Consider the following 22,600-nt stretch of genomic DNA (forward strand, 5'->3'; position numbering starts at 1 on the left):
CGTGAAAAGATTTTCGCCGCGCTACCGCTACGATCTTTCCATATCCACTGTAAACACGTTCGCCCGCGCTCGAGGTTCAATAAAATCCGGAAAGCAGAGAAATTCGCATTTTTCTCGACCGAGTGCCCTCGAAATAGCAATTCCGCGGGAAACGCTCGGATGGTGATCGTCTGGCCACGTCATTTTCGTGCGCTCAGCAAGATCGCCAATACATCTTTTGGTCCTTCGAGCCGGATGCTGTCAAGTATTTGGCCTCAGTGAAGTGGCGAGCAGCAATTTGGCAGTCATCATCAAGGACACCACATTGAGACGAGAAAGACATCGCAGTAGCAGCAATCAGTGCAAGCGTCGCACCAGCGGCAGCACATAATTCATAAAGCAGTCGCAAGGCCCGCGTCTAAGCATCAGAGACGCAGCCCGGCTCTTACTTCATGATTCATTACGTCGCATCTTAACGAAAAATCGACTTTTTACGAGCGGAATTCTGCTGACAGCGGAAAACAAGGCGCAATCCAGGCGACATGCAATGGAAGTCATCCCTCAGCGGCGCACCATCTGCGAGAGGAGCATTTCCATCCAACAACGTTCGACTGGAGGGTATCTAGCATCCATCGCATCCTCTCCTGGGATTAATTGCATGCGTAACAAGATAAGGAAGACCAGTTTCCGTTGCCAACCAAGTTTTCTCCGCCATTAGCCCGTCCGTTGTATGCGCGCGCATTCACATTCAAGATAGTCGACTAACTAGAAGCGTCGATACTTAAGCGACAGCGCGCGACCATAAAGGCATCATGCACGCGTATGTAGAGTCAATCGCCGCCATTAGCCCGTCAATAGTGGCTCAACTCGAAGAGCGGAAACTCGAGCAATATTGGGCGGAATATAACGCGTATAATATAAATATGTGCAATCGCGTCTAGAATCATTAGACGAGTCCGAAGGCTGCGATCGAGACGGCTTCGAAGAAACGTTCTATGCGTTATTCGGTAGAATCCGCGAACTCATTTCCCCTTCGTCGACATTGCGAGTGTTCATCTTTTCTCTGCTCTCCTCAAGTGTTCGCGAATCAGATAATAGCATGCACATTCGATTGCCTAAGCTAAATTTACCAACATTCCGGCAAGTACGATGAATGGTTCCCGTTTTTCGATACATTCAACTTATCCATTCCAACGCCTCTCTCTCAAATATGCAAAGATTTCAATATTTACGAGCATCACTCACCGGCGATGCAAGCGCTGTAGTCAGTTCATTGGAATTGTCGGACGCTAATTACAAAGTTGCGTGATCAATTCTCAGAGAGCGATATGACAACAAGCGCGTGATTATTCAAACTCACGTCAATGCTATATTGGATTCGCTGACTATGACAAGGGAAAATCCAATCGATCTTAGAAGAATCTTCGGGGTTTCGAAACATTTGCACGCCCTTCAGGCATTGAAGTGTCTTACGATGCACTGGGATCATCTTCTCGTTCCCATTCTAATTTCTAAACTTGACTCATTCACGTGACGCGAGTAGGGAACCTCCTTAACGGGCCGCCACCGCTCAAACAGCTGTTAGATTTTATCGCTCATCGATGTGAGGTGCTCGAGATTACCACAAGAGCTAGCAGCACTTCCGTAAAGAAGATCGAGGCAAAATCGCAGCCAAATGTTAAGCGGTCATCGTCGTGCGCGGCCACCGTTAAACCTAAATGCAACTTCTGTCAAGGAGGACACGTCATTTATTATTGCAAAAATTTCGTGGCACTTCCAATATCACAAAGAATTGCAGAAATTCGCAGCCGCAAACTCTGTGTCAATTGCTTGCACTCCTCTTCTCATGCATCAAGCAAATGCACTTCCGGTCAATGCAAGGTCTGCCAGGCAAAGCACAATATGCTGCTTCATATGTCCTTAGCCGTGGACCCATTGATTAACAATACCAATAAGGAAGTTGTGCCTAATACAATCCTCCCCCCTCCCTCCTAGCGAATTATGCCTCAGAATCATCAAATAATGAAGAAGCCATGCTTTCGACTGCGGTTGTGCTCGTCTGCGATAGCGACGGCTTGCGCAGGGCGTGTCAAGCATTGTTGGATTCCGGATCATAAGCGAACTTCGCAACCAAGAAATTTGTGGAAGCTCTCGGTTTGGAAACGCGTCCATTAAATGTCTCGATCTCCGGCGTCAATGGCACGGTAACCTCGTCTAATCACGTGGTTGGAATCAAATTATAATCGCGACTCAACTCGTACACCGCGGTTATCGAATGCATCGTTACTGATCAGATTACTGATAAAATTCCGGCGGTCTCTTCGGCGCGGGACAAATTTAATTTTCCGCGCAACATTCATTTAGCTGATTCGCGATTTCATATATCGTCGGACATTGATCTTTTAATCGGAGTGGACTTGTTTTGGAATCTAATATGCGTCGGTCAAGTCAAGTCTTCAAACAAGCATCCAACTCTCCAAAAAACACGACTGGAGTGGATTTTGGCGAGTCGTTTGGACGGCATCATATCGACCGTCTCAAAGATCCGCTCGTTTCACGCATCCGTAACTAATGCGGAATTACACGAACATGTCAGTCGTGCCTAGCAAATGGACGACATATCCACGCAATCGCACAATTTCACTATGGAGGAAAGCATTTGCGAGCGTCACTTCTTAGACAACGTGTCTCAGAATTCTCAAGGTAGATATATCGTCAAGCTTCTAATCAAGGAGCAAATATTAAATAACATTGGCGATTCGCGTGAATCTGCTCTCAAACGATTGAAGGGCATCGAGAGACGTTTCAAGCGCGACCCTACACTCAAACTTCAATACGCGACGTTTCTCGACGAATATGTATCGCTGGGGCGACGCATAGAGCTGCCCACTGCGGAAGAAACAATATCGTTTTATCTTCCATACCACTGCGTCTTCAAAACGGTTGAGCAAGCATCGAAAATTCGTGTTGTATTCGATGCATCTTATCACAGCAGTTCCGGCGTATCATTAAATGACGCGCTTCTAGTGGGACCGACTGTTCAACAAGATTTGATCTCAATTTTGATGCGCTTCCGTTTTTTCACTTATGTCATCACCGCTGACATCATAAAAATGTATCGGCAAGTTTTAGTACATCCGTCTCAGACGCGCCTGCAGAGAATACTTTGGCGTAATGACCGCTCTCTGCTAATGTCGATACATACGAACTCACCACCGTCACTTACGGTACAGCTTTCGCGTCATTCTTAGCCACCAGATGCCTCAAGCATTTGGCAGAGCAGCATGTCATCATCAATTCACTCGCGGTGCGGCATGCGTCCTTCGACTTTTATGTCGACGACATGCTCACCGGAGCAGATACAATCGACGAATTAAAACTAATTCGCGATGAAACTATTCAACTATTAAAATTAGGAGCATTCGACCTGAGCAAATGGACCTCGAATTGCCCTGAACTATTACAAATAGATAACCGTAACCGTATGCCAGTTATCATCGGAGATAATGCCACGGACTCATGTATTCTGGGCATGCAATGGAACCAATGCCAGGATACGTTTCAATTTCTCTGCAAACTTAATACAGAACACGTTATATCAAAACGAATCGTACTTTCCGAGATCGCTAAATTGTTGGATCCTCTGGGCCTTCTGGGTCCGGTCATCGTGATCGCAAAACTCATCTTGTAAGATCTGTGACAATTGGCCATTCAATGGGACGAGTCCGTTCCTCAGGATATCCACACTCGTTGGATCGCGCTCAGAACACAGATGAATGATTTGAATCAATTAAAAATTCCTCGATGCGTTAAATATAATGTTCATCTATCAATCGTGGAAGTGCACGGATTTTGCAATGCCAGCCAAGCGTTCGGAGCCTGCATATACCTTCGCACCAAGCTCGGTCTCAACGACCATCACTCCAAGTTGCTGTGGTCAAAGTCTCGCGTCGCGCCGATCAAAACCGTCTCGTTACCGCGATTAGAACTATCGGCCGCTTTACTATTGGCGCGCTTAATCAACAAGGTTAGGGAGTCTTTGGGACTCTCGCAATGCCCGACTTATCTATGGTCGGACTAAACGATTGCTTTAAACTGGATAACCTGCCCCTCGCGGTGGTAGTCAGTCTTTGTGGCAAATAGGATGGGTGAAATTCAGTGCCTAACAGAAGTCGAATGCTGGCGACATATCGCATCCCCCGACAACTCTGCCGACACATTGTCGCGTGGGATAAATCCGCATGATTTAATCAATGCTGAGAGGTGGTGAAATGGTCCCGAATTTCTAAAATAGGATGAAGAACACTAGCCGCTCAGTGTCTTCTCGCGTTTAAACAATGATGTTCCCGAACAAGGGAAAATCCGCGTAGCCGATTTCCACTTTCCATCCCTGCATCATTGACGACTTACTAAACAAGTGTTCCAATTTAAACAAAATATGCCGCATCATAGCGTATTGTTTAAGATTATCCAAGGCTCACCAGGAACACAGAATATCTACTTTCCCCCGCTGAAATAGCTACCGCCTTAGATTCTATTTGTAGAGCAGTGCAACAGCGAGTGTTTTATCGCGAATATGAAGCATTAGTCAAGAAATTGTGAATACTTCTAGTAATATCTTATCGCTATCTCCATTCTTAGATGAAAGCAGACTAATGCGAGTTGGCGGAAGATTAAAAAATTCGAATCTCGCGCATTCAATGCATGCCATTCAATTCTCCATGCAAACACATATTATATCAGCGTATTATAGAGCATAAACATACACGAAACTTACACGCGGGTTTGCAAGCCACGATGGCTTTCATGCGCCAACGCTTTTGGTCGCTATCATTGCGATCCACGGTACGTGGAATAATACAAAAATGTGTAACCTGCTTTAGGGCCAAGTCTAATCAATCAGAGGCCTTAATGGGCTCATTGCCGGCCAGCCGAGTTAATGTATCTAGACCTTTCTCTCGCTGCGGCGTAGACTATGTCGGGCCACTCTTGTTACGCGAGGGAAAGCATCGAAGCGCGCGAAGTCACAAAGCGTACGCTTTTTGTGTGCTTCGCCACGAAAGCGGTCCACCTGTAGTTAATAAGTGATCTCACGTCCGAAGCCTTCATTGCCGCTTTTAAGCGATTCATTTCGTGTAGGGGTAGACCCGCGCACATATATTCAGACAACGGAACTACCTTCGTGGACGCGCATAAACAAATTCTAGAATTATACGACATGTACAATGATCCACAAGTCCAGTCCGAGGTTAAAAATTTTCTTCGCGAATTAGAAATTTTTTAGAATTTCTTCATCCGGCTTAATGCACCTCACTTTGGAGGTTTATGGGAGGCAGCCATAAAATCTGCAAAATATCACATGACTCGGATCGTGGGCAAGGCTCATTTGACCTTTGAGGAAATTCAAACGACTCTCTGTGAGGGTCGTTTGCATTTCCTCAAAGGTCAATCAGGTCAAATTGAGGCGATATTAACTATTAAGCCTTAACGACCTAGCGTATCCGGGACATTTCTTGGTTGGCACGACTTTAAATGGTCTTCCTTGCATTGACTTGAGCGATGTCAACGAAAATAGGCTATTACGGTGGCAACGCGTAGAGCAAATCCGGCAACATTTTTGGCGCAGGTGGAGTAACGAATATCTTCATTCTCTACAAGCCCGAACCAAATGGATAGTCAGCAAGGGAACTCAGCTGTCAACTAATCAACTCGTGCTCATAAGGCAGCCGAACCTAGCTCCGCTTCAGTGGGCAATGAGGCGGGTCCTGGAGGTTCATCTTGCTCCCGATGGCATTGCTCGCACGGCAACTATCAAGATTGTCAAGGGCTCCTATGTGAGGCCACTGTCTAAATTATTGATATTACCAAAATTTAAATCTAGTCGATACTTTACCAAACATTTAGTTTAAGTGCCTTTAAGTACTACCTTTTGATTATATCATATCTCGCGCAAGTTTCTTGTTACTTTCAAATAAGAATGATTTATTATATTGTTTTTCATTATATCGCTTGCGTATCTAGATATTATTACGCGTTGATCTTCAATGCAATGACTAAATATGATATTAAATCGTATCAGAGTAATTCCCTTTTCATGTTATGCTAGCGAATTCATGCTTTGTATATCACATTGAAAGTCAATCCTTTCAAGGCGTGTTCGGTATCCCTATGATTCACGACTCTAGTAATATCTCTAGTAATATCGCCTAATCGCATCGATGAAAAATCGATGAACCCACGAGATGTCGATTGCTCAGCTACGCATGCGTCATGCGTAATCGATCGAAAAATATCAGATCATCATGGCTGCTCTAACTGTCGAGTCGACAGCACTCGTCTCGCGAAAAGGTTATCACCACGCTACCGCTACGATCCTTCCATATCCGCTGTAAACACGTTCGCCCGCACTCGAGGCCGAAAAGCAGAGAAATTCATATTTTTTTCAACCGAAGTAGAATTTCCCGCAATTCCGCGGGAAACGTTCGGACGGTGATAGCCTGGCCACGTCATTACAATTTTCGTGCGCTTAGCAAGATCGCCAATACTGTTATAAAAAAATGAATAGCATGTGAAGATATTTTTCAGTTTGATCAGGCTCAAATAGAAATTTTTATCGTTTTATATGAAACTTTTGATTAGTATCTCATAATTTACAAAATATCACAATTTCGACTAATTTAATCGAACCACTTTTTCCATACAATTTGTGCATAATTCTTTACACTAGATATCCCTATGTAATAAAAAGATTGTGAGAATATAAGAAACTTCAAGATTTTTACGTAATTTTTTTTATTTTTAATGTCACCAATTTTGTTTCTAGCTAGTTTGTTTCTTTGACTATTTGTACATTGTAAAATATAAATATGTGTGTAAAACTTGCGACTGTAATAAAATTTCTTAACACTTTCTAATAATTTATGTTGAAGATACTGTGTCGCGCGGAAGAGCCCGACAAAAAGATCTTATACAATCGTTTATCATTTTACTATGTTATGTCATTTTATTGTAATTTGTTAAATATACAAACGATATACAAATGATTAAACTTTACTAGTGGTAATGCAGAATATTGCTTTTACCTACTGTGTTGACTTACCGATTATTAATAATGTACAGAATAGAACTAGCTACATTAGAACATATACTAGAATTCCTATAATGGCTGTGTTCTAAAATTGACTGCCAGTACTGAAAATCTATAGTACACGTAACGTAAACTATAGCATTTTCAGTGCTGGCAGTAAATTTGGAATACGGCAAATAGTTACGGCAAAGAGTTACGACATAAGACCGGAAAGATGTCATTGCTGGGTATCGACCGGAAATAGCATAATTTTAATGGTTGACAGTTAATATGGTTCCTGCATACAGAACGCGACAATGTTTGTCGAGTAGCGGAAGTTATGGCACTAACCAATAATTCTATATTCTTAAGTCGGCCTCATCATGCAAAACTTCTAGAAATGATGTAATATTGTATTACTTCCGCCACGCGATAGAAATTATATATCTATTATTTCCAAGTAAGCGAGAAGTTGACGCGGCTATCGCGCCGCGTTGTCGCGTTCTGTGTGCAGGAATAGCACAATATATACAGTAGTGCAACTAGTTTTTTTCGTTAAATGTCGAAAAGAAACAAATTTCTCATGTAACAATGCGATATATAAAATTAATTGTCAAAATTGCATCCTATGTGAGACAGACTAAAAGAATTTTAAAAACAAATGTTTGTGAGCACTGAAACCATATTAATAGGAAGACTGCTTCGCAGTCCGTCATTACAGAGCACAGAATTGAGAACACAACCATGAATTCGATTAAAACAATATCAAAAAAAGGACGAAGAAAGAAATTATAATACGAGATTAATCTCTGAGACAACATTTATTAAAAAACAAAAAAACGGATTAAACTTACAAAATGATACAGAATTATTAAGCCTATTGTATTACGATTTAGTAATATAATTACAAATGCATACGTGGTAAAATGCTTTAAGTAATTCACCTCTTTTTCTACTTAGAATTACTTAAGCGATAAAACGCTTTAAGTAATTCACCTTCTTTTCCACTTCGAATTACTTGAGCGATAAAATGCTTCAAGTAATTCAATTCTTTGTCTACTCAGGATTATTATACTTAAGCGGTAAAATATTTCAAGTGATTCTTCTTTTCCGTATTCAGAGTTACCTAAGCAATAAAACTCCTTAAGTAACCCACAGTTATTCTCCCTAGAACCAAACCATAACTCCTGAAAAATCTCTCTCTTCCCCCCTTCTTTTCGGACTTATCTTCTTTTACGTCATGGGTACTAATTTGAGAGAAAATTTTAATATTATAGATGATCTGGCAGAACAGATATAGAGCAGGACGCAAGAAACGGGCCAAACTCGAGAAACTAAAAAAAGCTAACGTTCCAATTATTACTAATACAAACCCTTCATTGACTTAAAAAGCTCATTTGCGCCAAAAATATCAAGATCAAGGTTCCCCCGACGTCCCTGTAATAGACCTTACCTCCGACAACCCTACCGATAGTTCCCCTCAGAATATACCTTCAGACTCTTCCTTGGATCTCGAATTTCCTTCCTCTTTTTACTCTGCCACTTTGACAAGATCTCCACACTCTACAGTTCCTTCTCTCTTTTTTTCCTCTGTTCCTTCTGAGGACAGCAGATCTTTCGACGAGATTTTTCAATCTCTTGAAACTCTTATCGAATTTGCAAGATTCTCTCTCTCCTTGACCACACCATCTCACATAAACACACACATGCACGCACTCATAGACAAAAAACCTAGTTATAGCATAATCTTAGTATTATTATTGTTATCGTACATAAATGTATACACAGAGGCACATACATACATAAATATATACGAATATTTTAGTAAATAAATGTAACCAATTATTTTTTGTAAAACCAATAAGACTGTAATTATCATTTATTTCGCCACCCTTCCAATTCATTGTGTCTAGACAAAAATCAAACAGATTCAATCCCTGATCAAAAGGAATTAAATTCCTTGACCAAAAGAGAATGTACAATCTCAAATCAGGTAATAGCGTCATGTATCGACGTTGACCACATTTGGGACAATCAAGTGCGTCCGACTTGTGCTCTTGTCTCAGAGCGATAACAAGAGCAATATCAGTTGCATCCTTCCTCCGTCCCTTCCTAATTCCTTCTTCCCTTCGAAATAAACGAATCCTGGGATTTGAACGTGAATACATGGATTGACTCTAAATTTTATATTATACATTGAAGATGATTTAATACGAAAGTTGAAACGTTACACATCTTTAATATTATATATATATATATATACATTGAATTACACACGAAGAATTAATGTCGGCTCACATTTCCTTCTATACCTACGTATTTATTCTTTAATTTATATATTTGGAGAGTCTTATTTATATTTTAATTTAATGTTAATTTATTATTCAATTATTGTATTTATATATCTTTTTACGGGTTATTTAAGAATTTCATGATACTGCACAGCTACTCGTGACATAAAACAATAGTTGTTATTTACATAAAAAAATCATGAAATGTGAAACATTTGCTATTTTTCAACGTATTTCATAGCAGAATTATTTGCTAAATCTCGTGGAGTGAAATCTCACTCAAAGAAATAAGAAAAAAGAGTAAGAGTAAAGATACGGCCATTCTTGTTTAACAGTTTTCATTCTTTTTTCAAGACAAACTAAATTTTAAGTCTCTTTGTGAAATTTCACTCCACGAGATTTAGAGAATACAGGAAATATAAGTTCAATAACCTAAATCTTGATCATTTGTCATAATTAGTTTATTATTAAAATTAAATTAATAGGATTAAAGTTTGCTTTACATTTTTTTTATGATTAAATGCAACAACAGTTTTAAAAATATATTTATAGTTTCTTAAATCTAACTTTTTAAATCGTATGTTACCTTAATATTTTTCCTTTTATGTAAAATTTCCTTATTACGTAAAAATGTATATTATAAACTTACGACGTGTTAGTTAGATCGTGGGCTATTTAAAGATGATTATTTTGATTTACACAGGTACTCCTTACATTACTTCTTGAAATTATTATGTGCTTCAGAAATTGAAAAATGTATTAAGTTCTTAAGAGTATAATAAAATACAATTTTTTCTTTTTCATACTCTCTAAATCTGAATCAGTGAAAAAATCGCTGATTGAATCAGTGATGTCTTGTATCGCTGATGAATTAGTGAAATGAAATCGAATTCGCTGTGCAATTAGCGATAATGGCGAAGCTCATTATTTTGTCAGCGATTATATCATTGTTCATTTATTTATTAGTGACTTCCGAGAAATATGTTCGTTCATGATAGATAACGGTTTCACGAGGGCTGCAAGCGACTTGTAATATTAACTTGATATCATTTGATGTCATTATCTTTTACGTTGCTCGTATTATATAATGCAATATTATGGACGTCCACATCTATTTTTTCAAAAAAAATCTAAACGTTCCAAGAAGCGAAAAGCTACTGTTATTAATGATCAGAATCAGAATGATCCACAAAAACTTGATGGCATGTTGTTATGTAGCTAGGCATTCAGGTAATAATGATTTGAGAGTAGTTTTGAAAGAAATTTTAAAAAGCCCGATAAAAGTGGCAAAGATTAAAGAAGTCATAAAAATCCTACGTCAATTGTCACAAAACTATAGATGAAACTTTGCAGTATTTGTTAGATCGTTGGCTATCTAAATGATGATATGATTATTTAAGTTCATTAATTACGTTCAACCAAGGGGAGCCGATATATTTCTGGCATATGAGCACATTTCGCCTGCTAAGGTAAAATGCCGACGCATCCGAGCAGGATATGATCTTTACTGACACTATGGCTGAAGTTTTAATTCAATTGCTTCTCAATCATACTGCACAAAGAATTATGGAATATCAAACTGATTGTTCAGTATTTGAACGGAAATCATATAAACGAGGTTGAAATGTTTCTGATATGTTCCTGAAGTTTTGACGGAAGTACTAGCCATTCTGCGTACAAACAAAAATTTGGGGCAAGTAGTGTAGAAGTTTCTGACAAAAATCTATTTGCTATTATTCTCATATCCTTACGATTATTGAATGGAAATAATGCGGTTCTGTGGAACAATAGACAAGTTCATAGTCCAAAATTTTGCCGACCAATAAAACTGGAATTTGTTAAAAAATCAACGAATATAATTCTTAAACCACAAACAGGCGATTGAAAATTAGATAGCTGTACTACAAATTTTGCAAATAAAATTACAGGAATATACGGTGTTTGTACATTTTTCTCTGTATTTAATTCTCATTGATGGAAAGGTATTAAATGTTATTACTAAATCTAGTCTGCAGACATGTCCCCTCTGCCATGCAACACCTCGGCAATTTAATGATCTTTCTAATTTTAATACAAAAAGCACAACATTTTTATTTCATCCAAATAGTTTACAATATGAAATAAGCATTCTATGCGTGAAGATTTCTAAAGTACTTGCATATTTCGTACAAATTACATCTCAAAAAATAGCAAATACGAGATAAAGAAAATAAGGAAAATTTCGTACAAAAAAAAGAGAAGTACAGATTATTTTATGGCAAAAAATGGGATTAAAGGTAGATCAGCCAAAATCAGGAGGAAGTGGCATCACAAATGATGGCAATATGGCTCGCAAGCTTTCAAACAATGCTCATATCCTAGTCGAACTTCTTGGCATCTTTCTTTTAATTTACAATATGCGAATTATTCTCATTGCTTTATTAGTCCATCTGTTAATAGATGCAATTCTGTTCGGAACCTTATACAATGCTAAACTGTATGTAGAAAACTATCGATGATATCTAATGCCATTGTCAGTCCATAAGATGCTAATCCATAGGACTGATATCATAAAAAATAGCATACTATTTACAGAAAGGCTTGAAGAAGAAGTATCAGAAAGAAGACACAAAAATTACAAACAGTAATCGTCTGGATCATAGTCGGAAGCACAATAGAATAGCAACAATGAGGGATATGTTTCATCGATGGATACTTCAGATCCCATAATTTCTAACTTAAACATACAGTCACATCTCTGAAACAATAATAAGAAAAAGAACTTACCCGTTGAATCGAATCTATTAGCTGTTTCTGAAATGAAAATATCACATTCAGACGATGATGATGGCTCAAACGATCAGGAATCAGAGAACATAGCTGGGCTACCGAAAACATTCGAAGCTTTGGATGATCTTGTCTAATGAAAGTGAAAACGAACAATAATGGCGAAAATGAGGAGATGTGAATAACCGTTTTTGTTTTGATAATTTGTTTCAAAAACAAAACGAGAAAAAAAATATTCGCATGTTATAAAAGGCTATGATCTTCATATTAAGCATTCTAAAGTAGTGAGAGGCAAGGGGACTCGCTGTAATAGAACCCTGAATAGTGAAAGGCAAAGGAATTCACTTTAATAAAGTACTCCCAATAGTAAGAGGCGAAGGGACTCATTTTAATAAAGCACCCTGATTTACCAATATGATAATTAAGGGGTCTGAAATCGTACTGTAACCTCTTCGTGGTAGGCCTTGGAAACAAATTTTGTAGGCAAACTACAAGCGAAACAATTCAAACAAATTCTATTTTTATTTTTATAGTCACTATATTGGATTCGCCATTTTTAATTTCGAATTGTTTGTACAGATTTTTTATCAGCGGTGTCTAAATACCGAATTTGACAGCAATCAGAAGATTTTTAGCAATTTCGTCTGCCATATTGAATTTGCCATTTTGAATTTTGAAATTCTGATTCGTGTTCAACGATCCTAAAAACCTATGAGTACTGCTTTTGATAATAAAATAATTGAATTTTGACTTTTGGCCAATTTTTGGGACTTTTATCCCACTGTGCAGCGCAGTGGCTACAACAATTGTTTACTCCTTTATGATTTTTATTTTCTACAGACTTTATAATCTACATTTTTTCTAACAGAGTATGAACTATAAATACATGTTGAAAGATTATTTCGAAAATGTAATGATTGTAATATAAATAAATTTGGAAAATTCTTTATTTTTTTTATATGTATTTATCCAGAATAAAAAAATATTAATTTTCTGATGTAAAATACACAATTTAGTTAATAATGAAATGATCTAAATTCTTTGAATTAAGCTCACTATTTAATTATCATTTGAATAATCTTGTTATATAGCATATACATCCTAGTAAATTGGATGATTTTAACAAAGCTTCAAAAAATGGACCATGAGTAGTTAAAAGAAAATCAGAAAATGAAAATTTTGATGGGTTACAGCCAAAACTAAAGCAAAAGAAATTGATAGTTTCGGAAACAATAAATTTTTAACGAAGCAGTTTGACCAAGTCACTTTAAAGCTTGTTGTTAATACTGCATTTTCACTTGTTGAGCATAAAGCATTTATCGAATTTTGTGAAACGACGATTCAGCAAACGCCTATGACTCGCAAAACTTTTATGATGCACATTGATAAAATGTTTGCAAAAATGAAAATGAAATTGGTCGAAGAGCTAAGTAAAGTGAAATAATGTGTTTAACGATTGTTGGGCTGCATTTAAAAGGTAGTTACCAATCTACTTTTATTAAAAATTTTATTACGTTTCTTTTTATTTACTGTTGTTGGCCAATGATCAGTTCATTATATTTTCATCTTAACATCCTACTTGGGCATGATAAAAACTGGTTGGATCGTGATACTTTGGAGTGAAAATCAAAAGAACGGCACTTGCGTGCCGTTGACTTCAAGAAAGACATACATATGATGTTCTCGCAAAGACAATTGAATCAATATTACTTAAATTTAATGTCTAAGACAACATGTATTGTGACAGATAATGCCAGAAATTTTGAAAAAAACTTTTAAGTCTATTTAATGTCTCACGAATTTAATTATATACTTATACATTCACATTTAATAGAAAATTAGAAAATAAATAAAAACTGCAGTTTCGTAATTGAAAAGAGCTTAATAGTTAATAATGTGATATTAATACTATTAATATTTACAAAGTGTACAGTGAGAATGAAGAAGAGGGTAAAACAGAGAACGAACTTGGAGAAAATATAAAGTCGGTCGAAATGTCAGAATTTTTAGCCAATAGTGAAGAAAGTTATAAATTACCACTTCAACAGAAATGTGCTTCCCATATTAAATTTAGTTAGTATCGTCGATACAGTTTCTGCTGAAAAAGATACTAATTACAAAGGAATAAGTAGAAGGCATTCGCAAAATGTCAAGTTATTTTTAATAAGCAAAATCGTCTATCGTAGCATATGGTTAAAGCAAGTCTTAGGAAATATTTAAAAGTTCCAAACGTTACAAGATAATAATTAATAATTGATATTAATGGAAAATAATTGTATCGATATTTTTTTATATATACATTAAGATGGCTAATATTTTATAAATATATGTTATTTATGATCGTCCATCCTAATTACTTTCTAATAAATAAGAAGAGAAGTGTGCAAAAGATGAGTTCAATCTATTAATATTAGCACATACTTTGGAATTTAATATTGTTTCTTGTAGCAACATTTTTTTAGTTTTGTTCCTGCTTTTTTGTTCTAATACCTATAGGAAAGATTCCATTAGCGCTGCAATAGCGATGCAATAGCACACATCCAATCAATTGTTACTTATTTACCTAGTTACTTTTTACCGACCAATGAAATTTTATTATTTTTAATTTGATCAATCAGCGATTTATATACACTATCGGGCTTATGTTCTATTGGAACCCTCTCATACATATAAATCAATTAAGAGAAATAATTCTATTCTTGGTTAAGTGTGAATTTATATACATATCCAACAATAACAATTTTGTAAATCGCCGAAATCAGATTTTACAGGTTTTTAATGTTTACTAACAATTAATTAATTTCCGTGACCGAAATATTTAAACCAAAATCAGCTTTGAAAATAGGATCTCAAGCAGAACAACAAGTCACAATAATGTCAAAATGACCCTAAAATGAATCGGAAATAATTGAAAAATGACTTTTAATGATCATTTTGGAATCATTTTGATATCTTAATGACTTATTGTTCTGCTTGTCTACTTGTTCTCTTAGAATCGATTTTATTGACTTAATTAATATAATCGGTCGATTAAGTGTTAAAGATGATAGATCTATTTAATTCTACTTAATGATAAATGCGATTGGTTGGTTTCAATGGAATTATAAATATAATTAATCAATATATTATAAATATAATTAATCAATCAAGTTACGGGATTGATAAAACTAGTTTTTAATTGATTTATTCTCGAATTTTAATTGTTTGCTTTTGAATTATAATTGTTTATATGTTTATGTTATAAAATTGACAATTAGTATATATATATATATATATTAGTATATATATATATATCTGTATAAACTGTTATAAAAATTTATGTTTATAAAAATTTTTTGGTTGTGTTTGCATCGTTTTTACTTTTTACTTGCACGTCATTTAGATGGAATTCGTTCTACGATGCTATAATAAAGGTAACAGACAATATTGAATAAGTGAACGTTAGCTTCTTCCTTAAAAATTCCTACTTTACTGCAATTGACTTTCTTAAAGAATATTGCACGGTAATGTTGCTCCTTTTTTAAGATGTATATTTAAGATTTCTATTATAATTAGATTAATTAATCATATATGAATGATTTATTGATTATTATGTCCTAATTATTTCACTGAAAATTAAATAATAAAATAATTCTTTCTTTTACGTTATATAAACACAATATGCTAATTTTTCCCGATATTATAAATAATGGGATCTATTACCAAAGATCTGAATATCTTACAAAGAGACAAACATATCTTTATGGGATATCTATTGTCTACGCTAGTATCAATTAAACAGTATTTAAATACAAAATTGACTGAGGTGCTTTATGTAAAACCATTATTAAATACCTTGCTAAAAGGTATTCGCAAAAAGTATAGTAGTAAAAATAGTAAAAGTAGTAGTAAAAATTGACGATATTATAATATGACTAAAGAATTTAGAATAATGTACAAAATAGCAACTATCTTCATTGATTTTAGCTTTCAATTCAAAGTTTAGTAAATAGCATCAAACTGTATTTTTAATTGAAATATTTGTAAAACTTCATGTACAAGAGATAAAAAATTATCAAATACGTCACTGATTACTTTTATTATTATTTCTCTCTTCATATTATATATAATGTAACAAAATATATTAATATTTTTAGATTTCTATGCTATAAGTGCAATGAACTGAGAATAATTGCCTGTTTGATACCAGATTTTAAATTGCGCTGGATACAGGCTGAAAATGAAAAAAAAAGTTTACTGAATTTTTGAAAATCGACTATTCAGTAATTTAACACTGAAAAAAATTATGTATTAAAATTATATATTAATATTAATTTAAGTATGCCCAATGAACAGATGAAACAAGTCTTAAATAAAACTAACGAATTTTTTATATTTAATAAGACTGGAGCAAAACTGAAATAAAAATATTAGGTGTACAACTTTGCTTCCGCCGTTTTCTTATAGATGGCTTTAGCGGTAAGTGGTGGTCGAAATAAATAGATCATAGACGTCATACAATAAACTTGGGCATCTGTCAACATAACCCCATAGAAACATTAGTCGATTTGTGTCTGCATCATAAAATTATTCTCGATTGAAAATGTCAGTTTACGAGCCAAATTCTCGTCATTTGCGGGAGGTTTTAATTTTTTGCTTCAATATGAAGAAATCTGCGGCTGAGGCTCATCGAATGTTCTCAAATACTTATGGTGAGGCCGCTATTAGTGAAAGAACGTGAGTGGTTTAAATGCTTCAAGAACGGTGATTTTCCAAGGTCATGCTCTGTATTTGGTGGGACCAGCTCGGTGTAGTGTATTATGAACTGTTAAAACCGACTGAAACAATCACAGGCAATCGGTATCGAACGCAATTGATGCGTTTGAGCCGAGCATTGAAAGACAAACGGCCGCAATACAACGAGAGACACGATAAAGTGATTTTGCAGCATGACAATGCTCGATCCCATGTTGCGAAAGTGGTCAAGACATACTTGGAAACGTTGAAATGGGAAGTCCTACCCCACCCGCCGTATTCTCCAGACGTTGCTCCCTCTGACTATCACTTGTTTCGATCAATGGCCCACGGGCTGGCTGATCAGCACTTCCGGTCTTATGAAGAAGTAAAAAATTGGATCTATTCGTGGATAGCCTCAAAAGATGACCAGTTTTTTGACGTGGGATTCGTACGCTACCCGAAAGATGGGAGAAAGTAATGGCCAGCGATGGACAATACTTTGAATCATAAATGTATAACCAGTTTTTTACAATAAAGCCTCGAATTTCGGAAAAAAAACGGCGGAAGCAAAGTTGTACACCTAATACGATAACTGAACATTATTCAAACCTATTTGACGATTGATACGTTTGCCATGGAAAAAGATTTCCCTAAGGCATTCAAATGTGCTTTTATAAAATATAACATCAATATCATCTTCGGTTTACGTTAAACGGTTGTTCAGTGCAGGACTCATTTTCAATAACTTGCGAGAAAAAAATGTCCGACAAAAATTTGAAAATGGCTTTATTACTTAAATTCAGTCTTCGGTAGTAACTTTAAAACTTTTAAAACTTTTAACTTTAAAACTCGGTAGTAACGTTAAAATTTTAAAAGTTAAAAAAAGTTATAAAATTAACTTTTAACTTAGTTAATTATAAATTCATTAAATTTTAACTTAATTAAGTTACTTTTAAACGTTAACTTTTTAATTTTTTTTTTAAGTTAAAATTTTTTTATCTTTTTTAAATGCCTTAGAAAAATAATAAAATATATATAATAAGATTAAGAGCGTATATTCGTAATCCGTTCATATTTTAAGATCATCTTAAGTAATTTCTTAAGTAATTTCTTAGGTGCTAATAGCCTTCTAATTGATTTATGCCATAAGCTTTAGTTCGAATCTACAATAAATGTTTTAAGCCTTAAATTATAAGAAATTGACCAATTATAGTCGAATGCGAGAAGAATATCTGACGATACCATAATAATCCATTTCTTATGGCTTAAGGTTTATTAAAGATTTATTAAAAAGTACAAATCTAAAAACCTATCTGACTATCTGCAGAGAGAAATCTGAGAGGGGCCATCATGCGTGATTAACTTCCATATAATTTCAGATCACATTTAGTTCATTTTGGTATATTCGCCCAAGTGGCGCGACTTAAACTGTCATGCGTTATGTGTTGTGTCCACTGAATATATATCAAAGTTATTGTTAAAGTAGAATTGAAGAAAAAAAAATAGAATTTATTTAATTATTATCTGATAAATATTATGAACAATGTAAAAATATCATAGAATATAATAGGGAATAATAAAGATGATTCCATTATGTATTATTTCATTCTTATGTATGAATTAATAATTTATTACATATAAAAAAGAATGGCGCGCGTGTGTGTGTGTGAGATGATGATATATCATACCCATTATGTATAAAATAGAACATTTCTTTTTTTATTTTTCCCAGTTTCAAAAATTTTCATTAATCATGATAAAAATTGAATGGATCTGCATTGTATCAGGCTATAAATTTAATTCTAAAATTCTCCTGGTCACTTTTTTCCCAAGAATCCGACATTATCACAAAAGTGGAAAGTAATTGTGAACAATAATATTATTTTAAATGTTTCAGAGGAATTGAGAAAATATAGAATATGTCATTTTTTATCTGAAGATTATATTTACTCTCAAACTCGTCGAAGACTAAAACATAATGTCTAATAAACATAATGTACAGTACCTAATATAAATATGTATAAATATAAATATGTATAAATATAATAATAAATGTAATATGCAGTTAATACTGAGAATGATGCAAATATGACTGAACAACGATCTGTAACAAGTACAACAGAGCTGTCTTTACAATCTGAAACAAATGGTATAACTGAGTTACATTTACAATCTCAAAGTAATGAGTCTCACTAGTAATTTCACTAGTAATGAGTCAAATGAAACTTCAAGTTACTTTATATGTACAAAAACAAGTGCACTACAAAATGATCAAAATCATATCGAAAATAATAATACAGATAATTGTCCCAGTACATCGAAAACTTCAAGAAATATACTTGGATCTATTACCAAATAATACTATTTAACACCAAAAGCACAGAAAATATATAAGAAAACTGTAATGTTAGTAAAGAAAGGAACCGAATGAAGAAACAAATAATATAATAGATTATAAAACACGCTTGAAGGATACAAAAAAGTTGTTAAATACACAATTTTGTAAAAAATTCAATAGTTTAACTCCAACACAAAAAATGTTTTTTAATATGGAATTATAAAATACAAAGATGCTTCAAAGGTAGATTTTAAATTATTATTTAATGAATTAAAATCTTCATTGGAATTAATATGTCCAGAACAAAATTTCCAATATTTAAACAATATATTTTTTTAATCAAAAGCAGATAATAGCGTAAATTTGCAATATCTTTTTCAATTATCATTGAAAAAATTGTATATTAGAATTGTATATTTTTTAAACTGTAACTATTTTGTTCGATCAATTTTTAATTAATATTGTTTAAAATTAATATTGTTAAAAATACTGTTTCTTTATTATTTGTATTGTAGGAAAGAAAATTCTCGCTTAATGAAAAAATTTTAGCACTTTCACTGTTTAAACAATCTGGATCATATTATAAATTATTATCAAAATTATTTGTTTTACCAAGTATTGCAATTCTTAAATGTTTATTACAAAGGATTTCTTTACAACCAGGAATTAATAAATTTGTTTTTGAGCATCTTCGATAGCGTATTACATAAATGAATGATGAATGAGATAAATTATGTGTATTAATGTGAGATGAGATATCTTTAGAAGCCAATTTGCAATATAACCAATTAAATGACAAAATAGTTGGCTTTGAAGATTGGGGACATAGACGCATACATCATTAATAGCATGTATTAATTTTTATGATAAGAGAAATTATGAATGGATGGAAAATGCCATTGTCTTAAAATTTCCGTAAAAGTCAAACAAAATCTGCACAGTTATTAAGATGTATCAAAGAAATTATAAAAGAGCTGACTCAGGCTGGTAGTTGTCGCAACTGTATGTAACCAAGGAAAACCAAATATGACATAAAAATCTTATTCTAGATTCTAGAGAATTCTAAAAGAAAATGTATACAAACAGATCAAGAATATCGTGAATATTTTGTTTTTATATTAATTAATTATTATTACTATAATTATATTTTCTAATATATATTAATATATTAGAAAACATAATAAATAATGCATAAAATAATTTTTAATTTTTTTTTAAGGCGATATTATTGAACTTTTCGGACAAAATATTGTATCCATCTATAATTCATCACATCTTTTAAAAGGAATCCGTAATAATTTATTATTTAAAAATTTAGAATTTAATGTCAATAGTTCAAAAACAAACAAACGACAATTTGCATCATGGGAGATCATTAGCATATAAAATGGATATCAACACAAATACATTAAATCGTCAATTGCCAACATTAACTGACATGTAATTAGATCAAAAATAAAAAAGATGAAAGTTAAATGTGCTGCTCAAGTTTTCAATGTGTTCGGTATCTCTATGATTCATGATGTCTAGTTATATCGATGAATCCACGAGATGTCGATTGCTAAACGACGCATATGTCATGCGTAATCGATTAAAAAAAATAATATCAGATCGTCTTGGCAACAAAAAAAACTGTTTTTGTCTTCTGCACGCGTCTTGTCTCGTGCAAAGTTATCGCCACGCTACCGCTAAGATTCTTTCTGTATCCACTGTTCGTCTGCGCGCGAGGCATTTTTAATAAAAAATTTGGAAAGCAGAGAAGATTTCATTTTTCTCAACTGAGTGCCCTCGAAGCATTAATACCGCAGGAAACAGACGGTGATCGCCTGATCGCGCCATTACGATTTCTTCGTGCGCTCAGTAAGATCATCAACCCAGTCAGATTATCCTAGATTATCAGCATATATTGAACATAAAAGCAAAATCGAAGATAATTTGATAAGTGATAATTATTATTTTCTTCTAAATTATTGAATGGCTAAATAATATAGTTATATATATATTTTATTTAACTTTGCAGGAGGATTTGTTAATTCACAGATTGGTCCACTTCAAATACCAAACAAGGCAGGATATGACACAGCAATGATATTAGATTTTTAATAAATTTTTTGATTCCGTAAACGCACATACTTTACATCCAGAAAGTCCTTTACGAGTTACGATATCAGAAAATAGTGAACATCATGATTTTTGGTTGTATGCTATTAGATTACTATTCAATATGTGATATGTAGATCCAAAAATTAAACAACCAGTTAGATGCATATCATCATTAAAAAATTGGATTTTTACTCTACGTGGGTTTCAAAACATATGGAAAATGGTCAATAAAGTTTTTAAAAATGAGAAATATTAATCAAGATCAGTAGAAAATTTATTTGATTTCATAGTCACGGATATAGAAATATCAATCTTATATGTAGCCAATTCTGTGGGTCATACAAAATACTATTAATAATAATAATACTATTAATAATCTAACTTTGAAATGCTCTATGGATACTAACTGCGAAAGCAAAAATGATGGTGATTTATTATTTACATTAAAGAACTTTATGAAAGATGTTTCTCATGTTAACACTATAGAATAAACAGTGGAAAAAAATTCTGTAGAATCATTTTAAATTCCACATAAAACAATAATGCATGAAGTTTTATCGTATAAAAATAATCAAGTGTATGTTGCTGGTTGGATTGCAAAAAAGATATTGTCTTTGAAAGAATTTAAAAATTGTTTAGCGTAAACAGAGCCTTCTAATAACAGATACAACACGTGAAGAGTATAGGTTATTAATCCATAGAGAATATGTCCAAGAGAAACCTTCGTTAACTTATTCGTCTCTATATTTTTTAAAATATGCATATCTTGAAGCTGATTATATTTTAAATGAAAATATTTCTTCAATATGTTTTCGCAGAAATGTTTCTGCATTATTACGTGAACGTTTAAATGAAAAATTAAATTTAGATTTTTTTCAATGTTACATACATAACGAAGAATTTAAACGCACTGTAATACAAAAAATTACAAAACTTTTATTCATTTTGTAAAACAATAAATAGAGTTCTATCTCGTCGTGATACTCGACATATAGCTAGAAATTTTATTTTTAGGCAAGATATTGGACATTATAAAAAAAGACAAAAATGATATATGAAAAAATGTAAATTTTTAAACTTTTTAAAATGACTATTATATTTTAAAAAATGACTCTTATATTTGTACTTCTAAAAATGTAATTTTATATTTATTATATGTACTATAGTTATAAATAAATTTAAAAAAATATTAGTATTTAATTAAACTAATAAAATTATTATTTTCAGATTTATAACTTATATAGTTACTTTTTCAAGCAAGAAGTTTAATTGAAAAAAAATAGGTAATATATAAATAGGTTGAAATCCTTATTCTTAATTCTTTATTTCTTCTATTGCATA

The 22,600-nt window shown here is 33.7% G+C and overlaps 1 pseudogene; it reads left to right on the top strand.

The window, feature by feature from the left end:
- Positions 1-2,588: 2,588 nt before the first annotated feature.
- Positions 2,589-22,600, top strand: part of LOC108684232 — a 53,386-nt pseudogene continuing 33,374 nt past the window's right edge.

The sequence above is a fragment of the Atta colombica genome, unplaced genomic scaffold (assembly GCF_001594045.1).
Source record: "Atta colombica isolate Treedump-2 unplaced genomic scaffold, Acol1.0 scaffold128, whole genome shotgun sequence".
In the NCBI taxonomy this organism is placed as follows: domain Eukaryota; kingdom Metazoa; phylum Arthropoda; class Insecta; order Hymenoptera; family Formicidae; genus Atta; species Atta colombica.